The sequence below is a fragment of the Tamandua tetradactyla genome, chromosome 7 (assembly GCF_023851605.1).
Source record: "Tamandua tetradactyla isolate mTamTet1 chromosome 7, mTamTet1.pri, whole genome shotgun sequence".
NCBI lineage: Eukaryota > Metazoa > Chordata > Mammalia > Pilosa > Myrmecophagidae > Tamandua > Tamandua tetradactyla.
The window spans coordinates 145,410,472-145,419,618 of NC_135333.1; the positions used below are offsets into that span (position 1 = coordinate 145,410,472).

Below are 9,147 nucleotides of genomic sequence, written 5' to 3' on the forward strand. Positions count from 1 at the left end.
AAGTTCAAACAACTTTAAATATTTATTAAGCACTGCTAGTGTGAACTTTCAGAAGTTAGAGAAAAGAGTAAATTCACTAAATACAGGATAATGCCTCAGATTGTTTTATCCTTTTTTAATGTCTTCCTTAGCAGAAGGTTCAATAGTTACAAAATGGAAACAAAAAAAATCTAGAAGACAAAATGTGTAACAAGATGTATATTTATTTATTTACTTACTTATTTTTTAAAGATATAGACAAGTCACGGTCATTTCTCTCCAGCTCTCATCATTTTTCTAATAAATTAATAGATCCAGGCAATGTTCATCATAACATTGTGAAGTTTTCATTACAAGAAGAAAGCCATTACAGATGTCCTAATGGTAAGACAATACCATCCATAAAGTACTCTCATCAAAGAAATTTGAATGTGTGATCAAACCTCTAAATCTCATGATTAATTTACAAGAAATGTAATTCTTACCTCTATCATCTGGTAAAAGTGCCTGCAAGTTCTCTTACATGTGTATATAATAAATTTCCTACCTGCATGCCATATCTGTGAATTTTTTCTCATGGCACAGCCAAGAACCTGGCAATTGAAATCTGGCAAAATATCTGGGAGAGCCAGCCAGGAGACACTTCTCTCCAACTGTCTGGACTGGGAGGCTTAACTGCATACTTTTACTTTTTCTTCTCCCTTAGTTTATTGTTCTTCTTTTCTATGCCTTATGCAACTCTGTGTCTTCCCAAAAGGGTGGAATCATCTTCACTGTTCTCTCTTGGAATCTAGGAGCTCATATCTGGGTCCCCCAGGACATAAACTTGGTTCATCCTGAGCCACAGGCTCCCTTCTCAGAGGTGGCAGGAGCCCCATCTCCATGCTGTGTAGGTCTAAGGAGGCTCAGGACAAGAGGTGGTACTGCCCTTTGAGACCTGACAGAGCTTCTCCCTGTGTCAAGCAAGAGTGCAATGGGAACTGAATAGAGCCCCTCTCCCTCTCTCTGTCTCTCTCTACCTCCTCAGCTCTCCGAGACTTCCCCTGTTTTCCTCCCCTCTGAGGACCCAGACCTGTCTTCTGCTGAATGTGTCCCTATTTTCAACTCTTTCACAGAGATCTTCTCCCTTGCCCCCAGAGAATCTTGCTCTTTCCCTTCTGTCTGGTTTTAATGCCTTCAAAGACATTTCATTTTTTATAACACAGGATTTTGAGCTATGGATTCTTAGCTCAAACAAGGTGTTGACATTAACATTCAAGGAAGTAACCTCTGGTTTAAGCCCATGGGAACTGAGTAATTTCCAAAGGGAGTGTCTCCCTCTAAAAGCTAAAAGTGAAGTTCGTAGGGTAAGCAAAAGCCCCAGCCATCTCAATTAGAATGAGCTGAGCCTGTAAAAGCCATAAGCCCCAGAGCACACATGCCCTCTGGCTCTTTGCTCACAGCATTGTCCTCATGAACAGCTCCTCACTTTTTCTCTCCTGACTTTTCCATATCTTTGTCTGCTACTATGTTTTGAGTCCCAGGGGGTTCTACTATTAGTCCTCTTAAAGATGTCACCCAGTATAGGAAGAAGCCACTAGCTGGGGAGAACAGGCTGTTGGGTGAGCATTTGCTTTCTTAAAAGAAATCTGCACTGTAAGGGATGGAGGGACCTCACTCCTGGCACTATCCTATAATATGTCCATACCTAGACCCCTCTGATTGCCTAAAAAGCATACTAAGATATGTTCTTAAGAAGAGCCCAATTTCCTTGCTGTGTGTTCTTTCCCTCTTGTTCCATCATGGCAACACCCAGGGCTGGGACCTGGGAAATCCCCTCCCTAAAGTTTCTTTGTTTGTGGCAGATCCTTTCTAGTCTCTTAAACAGTAATCTAAGCAATAAATTAAAAGCACAGACCACCAGGAAGATGAGGGGTGGGCTCAGCACCTTCAGGATGGTACCAGGACATCCATCTCCTAAATTTTTTAGAATCCCAGGGATGCCCAGAGATAGGGAGCCTAAGCTAATGGGCCCAAGGGATTAGCACTCAGAATAGTAGGCTGGCAACCTGGGATACGAGGCACTAGATGGGAAATATGCCTATTTTTTTTCTCTTCCTTAAAAATGGATAGTGTTACCAGTCTACTGCAATGGTGTTTGGATGCAATATCACCTAGAGGACAACCAACATTGACCCACGAATAGGACAGTCAGCTTTAAACCTATCTTACAATTATACTTCCTTTGTAAGAAGGAGGGAAAGTGGCAAGAAATTCCCTAAGTACAGCTTTTATGGTCTTATATCAGGACAAACCCAAGGCGGGCTCATGCAGATTGTTAATACCCAGGAAAACTTTCACAAACTTCTTCCTCATGACTCCTTGTGGAAGGAAGCAAATATTTTAAATAATATTCTTTTAAATAAGTTCCCCCTCCCCCCAAAAAATCCTTGTTGAATCTATTAAAACCTATCATGCCCAAATATAAAGCACCTCTTTTTTTTTCCCTTTCCCAGAAAAAAATGGGAAATGCCAACAACCAGTAAAGCTAAAAACTGGGGAAGCACTGCCCTGCAATGGGACTCTCAATTACAATCTGTAAAAAAACAGGTAAAGTAGTCAGAAATTCCCTGTGCCCAAATGTTGATAGCTCTCTATCACAAGAACCTGAGAGGGATTTATAGCTTGAATTAGGCCCATGTCTCAATTTCCATTAAAGGAAAAACACCCGTTTGTTAAAAGGCATGAAAAAATGTAGCACCAAGCAGGTTAATTGTATAAGCTAAAGGAAAATCACTCAAGAGAAATAGTAAAACCCAGCTCAATTCCAGAGAGGCTAGAAGAAACCTTAAAAAGTTACTAATATAAGCCTAGATTCCCAGGAAGGTCAGATTTTACTGGGGACCCATTTCATCAGCCAGTCTGCCCCTGATATTCAGAAAAAGCTCCAAATGCTCTCCATGGGCCCATGGAATCTCAATAACTTATTTTGCAAAAACAGAAAAACCAATAAACAAATTAATTTGGAAGGGAGGGGTACCCCAAATAGCTAAAAATATCTTCAGAAAGAAAAATGAAGAGGGAGGTCTCACACTACCTGACTTTAAAGCATATTACAAAGCTACAGTGGTCAAAATAGCATGGTACTGGCATAAAGACAGATATACTGACCAAATGAATCTAATAGAGTGTTCAGATACAGACTTTCTCATCTATAGACAACTGATCATTGATCACCTGGGACAGAGCCGCTTCTTTAATAAATGGTGCTTAGAAAACTAGATATCCATATGCAAAAGAATGAAAGAGGATCCACATTACACAACCTATACAAAAATTAACTCAAAATGGATCGAAGATGTAAACATAAGGGCTAAGACCCTAAAACTTTTCGAAGAAAATGTAGAGGAAATGCCTTATAAAACCTGTAATAGGAGGGGGTTTCCTAGACCTTACACTGAAAGCACAAGCATTGAAGAAAGAAAGAGATACATGGGAACCCCTCAAAAATAAGCACTTGTGTTCACTGAAGAAATTTATCAAGAAAGTAAAAAGGCCACCTACAAAATGGGAGACAATATTTGGAAACCACATATCAGATAAGGGTTTAGTATCCAGACTATATAAAGAGATTCTTCAACTCCATGACAAAAAGACAAACAACCAAATTAAAAAATAGGCAAAAGACATGAACAGACACTTCTCAGAAGAGGAAACACAAATGGTTAAAAGGCACATGGTTATTAGGGACACGCAAATCAAAACCACAATGAGATATCATCTGACACCCACTAGAATGGCCATTATAAAAAAGAAAAACAGAAAACAACAAGTACTAAAGAGGATTAGAGAAAGAGGCACATTTATTCACTGTTGGTGGGAATGTAAAACAGTACAACTGCTCTGGAAGGCAGTTTGGTGGTTCCTCAGGAAGTTAAGTATAGGATTGCCATATGAACCAGCAATCCCATTACTAGGTATATATTCAGAGGACCTGAGGGCAAGGACACAAATAGACATTTGCACACCACTGTTTATCTCATCATTATTCATGATTGCCAAAAGATGGAAACAGTCCAAATGTCCATCAATGGATGAGTGGTTAAACAAGCTGTGGTATATACATACGATGGAATATCACACAACTGTAAGACAGAAAAAGTGACAAGCATGTAGCAATGTCAATGAACCTTGAGGACATTATGCTGAATGAAATTAGCCAGAAAAAAAAGGACAAATACTTTATGGTCTCACTAATATGAACTAACATTAATGAGCAAACTTGGAGAATTGAAGCTAAGAACGCAGATTATGGAGATAGAAATAGGATAGAGATTGGGCAATTGGTGCTGAAGGAATACAGACTGGGCAACAGGACTGATTGTAAAAATTCAGAAATGGATAGCACAATACTACCTGATTGTAGCACAATAATATAAGCACTGAATGAAATTGAATGTGAGTATGATAGAAGGAGAAGGGCTGGGGGCATGTATGAAACGAGAAGGAAAGATAGAGGATAAAGACTGAGATGGTATAATTTAGAAATGCCTAGAGTGGACAATGATGGTGTTTAAATGTACAAATAAAAAAAGTTTTTGCAAAAGAATGTCAATATTGCAGGGTGTTGAAAATAGATGGTATAAGGGGAAAAGTACAATCATTGCAAGCTACAGTCTATAGTCAACAGAACATTAAAATATGCTTCTACTGAATGTAACAAAGATAGTATGCCAAAACTAAACATCAACAGGTGGGAGGTCGGGGTAGAGAGGATTGCTGCAGGTAAAAGGCGCTGCTTCTAGCATAATTTTTATTAAACTGAAATACAACAAACAGGTCTCTACGAAGGCACTCCTAAAGTATTCAAGCATTAGCCAGATGAACACTTGGCTAGCAGATATTCAAATATTAGATGAGAATATGTACCAAATTTGGTAGCCTTCAAACTTTGACTAAGGCCAACTTCACAGCCCTCCTTCTCCATCCCTCACACCCACATTCCAGGAGAAACTCTAATAGGAATAAGAAAGTGGCACTGTACAAGAATACTTGGGGAGGATGATGTATATAACTGCTTTAGTAACAGGCATATGGATAATTTACAACTGAACTTGAATGAATAAATCTTAAAAGCCAATTACTGAAAAATTGTAAAACAAAAATACTGTTACAATATGCTATCACCCACAACATACTAAACCAATAATAAAAATGATGAAGCTAAACTAACAGTATTTATAACAAGAGAACAAAAACAGCAACATTTAAAACTATGACCTGCTCAAAATAATATCGATTATATTAAAAAGGGCAATTGTAACAATTTGCTTACCAATATTCAGAGAACTCTACAATGTTGCCAAATGTTATACAGAGAAGCCAGACTTCCTAGAACACTAATTTAAAGCTCTCAGCAAACCTTAATAACTCAGGAAATTTAGTTTATAAGCACCAAATCTCATTAGTAATGCATAACTGACGAAGGATATAAAAATTAAAGTGTCAAGAATTTGGATCATTCCTAAGCACATCAGGAGGACATTCATTGACAACATTCTGAGAATTACTGAACTAAATCATTACAGTTTCCTTCAACTTCAAAAAGATTCAAAGTACCTTATTTGAATTAGAATTTTAAATTACATTTCCTCAGTTGAGAGCCCTTATATTACAAAGAATCATACATATTTTTAAAACTTTTATTCTTTTCTGAAAAGTCACATATAATCAAATTTTAATACAATAGAAGATTTCATCCCCTAATAAAACTTATGTAACAGTGTCCTCTGGTAATAAAAATAACACTTCAAAAGATGTAATGACTTCCCTTAAGGTAAGGAACATATTTAATTTTTTTAAAAACCTAAAAGTATATTTCACTTAGTCTACCCCTATCATAAGAACTTATTAACTCTGACACTTTAAGGATTTCTTAGTGGTTAATTTCTAAAGTTATATGAATTCCAGATTTTAAAAATATTTTTAGACATACATTAAAAGTACACTTGTGCTCTGCAGTATACTTGTGTCACACATAGTGAGAGAGATTCAATCTTTATCTTTTCAATATTTATCCAATGGCTAAAACAAAAAACATTACCACAAAAATAAAGCTATATGCAACCAGAATAATGAATGAGCACATAAATTTTAAAGAAGAAAAAAAGCAATTTCACGTGCAAAAGAACATTAAATGAATGGATGGGAATGTCAGATTTAGTCTAGGCTTTCACAGCCTCACACCAAGACTAATAGTCTCTGAACATCTTTGTCTTATTCCTTCAAATCATTTTATACCTTGCTTCCTAATTTATCATATCTATCTACTTCAAAATATTCAGTGGCATGCCATAACATAAAAATAAAATCCCAAATTCCCTGGCCTGACATTCAAAGCCTTCTATAATAAGTTAGGTCTCTATCTGGCTTATCAACAAATCCTATAAACATGACTCTTTCCCCTACCTACCCTTACCCAATTTTTCTACTTATGTTATCCTGAATAAATCTTGAACAATTAATTTCCCATTCAGTTTTGCCTCCTGTTACCTTCCCTTCCTGGAATTCTGTCCCTGCTCATTTTTAATTCTATGATCTCTACTTAGCTGTACTAGTCAATTTATGTAGTCTTAACAAAGGTCCTCCAACTACCTCAATCTACAGCAACTGCTCAATCTTCAGAAATTATAAACTATGCCTTGCTTAAGTCCCTCATTTAACACTTAGTAAATACAGCTCTTGCCTTATCCATCCATCCCTCTACCTAGTCTTCCCAAATAAACATAATTTAGAAAGACCAGCTTATATATTTCTCAGCATCTCCATTACCTGGCAAGATAATCTGCACAAAGGAAGCACTCAAAAAAGTTTATTAATAATATTAAAAATAATGTACACCATGCAATCAGATAAAAACAAAAAAACAAAACTACCATCTCACATTGACACACTGCTTTACACTTTCACAGAATTTACTTTCACTGGGTCATAATATCCTTATCAAGTATGTAGGATGAGTACTTTTGCCTATTTTTCTTACTGAAGTAGAATATTTGCTCCTGTGTTTTAAGTAGAAAAAACTGAAACTCAAGGAAAGTATAGGTTAACAATTACGGAATAGCCTAGGACTTTTTTCAATGTGTTTTACTGCCTCTCTTGCCTTTGAATTATCTTTTTGCAGAAATGGCTTAATATTAATTGCTATTTTATCAATAACAATAGTACCTTTTATTTATTGGATGCCTACAATGTGGGTAACATTGCAATAAGCACTATTGTATATAAATAAAAATCTTAATGAATACTCAAAACCACCCAGGGAGGTGGATAGTACTGTCATTCTTATTTAATAGATGAGGTAAATAGAAATCCAGAGAAGTTAACAAATTACCCAAAGACACAGAACTAAGCAACAGAGCTCATATTTTAACAAGTAGCCAAATAACTACAAAGTCCATGTTCCTATTCACTTCGCTCGAATCTAAACAGTAACTAACATGTCATGAAGTTAAAAGAGGATATTTTATAAATAGTGGACTCAAAAAGGACTTTATAATTAGTCTCAAATAGACAATATTTCAATAGTTCATACTAGGGTTACTGGCATTATTCTCTCTAAAATGAGCTATAGTACTTCACAGAAGAAACTTAATGAACAAGAAAAAGAAAATTGTTCTCACTACTTTTTAAATAACTTTGCTCCAACCTCTTAATACCAACAGAATTCAGAATTAAAAAGGATTAAAATGTTATTAATACATCCTAGGTATTATGGTATTGTATTTAATAGTACTATCTACTTAGATAACTATTTTAAAAGATAAAAAAAATTTTAAGCTACTCTATTCAGAAAGATAGGTATGCAGTCACCACCTTAGCCATAAAATAATATTCAGAGACATAGAACTTCAGTTCCACCATTTCAGCTGTGAGGCCTTAAGGAAGAAAATTCATTTTACTGAACCTATCTCCTGATCTGTAACAATAAGGATAAATAATTACTTACTTCTAATGGCTGCCACAAGGACTAGCTTAACAAAGTCTGCACTTAGAAAATAGCATGTTATTATTATGACACTATTATTATAACTAGGAGATCCAAAGTATTTCAGCTACAAAAGCCTAAGAAATTCCATTAGCTTTAGACAATATATTTATGGTAAAATAAAGATCATATTCAAAAGACAAGGCTATAATCTTAGCTTTTTTTTTGAAATTATAATAAAAATAAAATAATCTACCATCAGTTTTCCATTTATAAATCACTGTGACAACCTTCTTGGTACACCAAGTTATTTCCACATGGATTTTATTCTCTATTACTAAGTTATTATTTTAAATTTTAACTTTTTTTGACCATTTAAGACATCAAAACAAGTTTAAACTAGAAATTCAAGAGAAGTTAGGATCAAGTTAGTACAAGTCAGCAGAACTGCATTTTGCTATCAATCATTAGATTGTTCCTACATCTGAACCTGAACAAAGGTTTTATAAACCTTTACATTTTACAAACATATCAATATAACAGGGATTCTTAACTCCACAGCGATATAAAGACAGAAACATTTCAAAAAAGAGAGCAAATTTAGCTTTGCATTTTTCCAAAAATAAAAATCTGTCAAAGAATCTACCCTTCACAAATCACAAAGCTACCAACTGACTACACCTTTTATACAGGGGCTCTCTCACTTCAGGTAATTACATTCCTAATAAAGACTGTATAAATCAATTCTTAATGGAATAACTCAAAATGCAACAATATAATTGAAAATGAATTATGCAAAAGCAAAATATTCTTGTACAGTGACAAGTCATCATCTAATCTAATCTACCCTACCAATGAATTTTTTTATTGGATAATATATATTCTTTATGGCTGTCCCCACTTATTTATCTTAATCTCAGAAAATTTAACCACAACCACAGGGAGGGAATAATTATTAAATCTTTATGGAAAGAATATGCATGGCAGCTGCTCTTAATTCTTAATTATTTTAACTGTTTCATCTCCATCTGCTCATATCTGCATGTGATTTGAAATTTGGAGACATTTTATTTACTCATCTATTATAATCCTTTTGATTTCACTAAAGACAAAAAGGTTTTTTGGGGGAAAAATAAACACAGTTTGTTACATCATTATGCCTTACACTGTATGATAGGTCAATGGGGGAAGAGAGGTAGGAA

General features: G+C 35.2%; 1 protein-coding gene across 10 annotated transcripts in view; it reads right to left on the reverse strand.

Moving 5' to 3' along the window:
- Positions 1-9,147, reverse strand: part of OSBPL8 (oxysterol binding protein like 8) — a 271,517-nt gene that overhangs the window by 187,539 nt on the left and 74,831 nt on the right. The gene's annotated exons all lie outside the window — the stretch shown is intronic.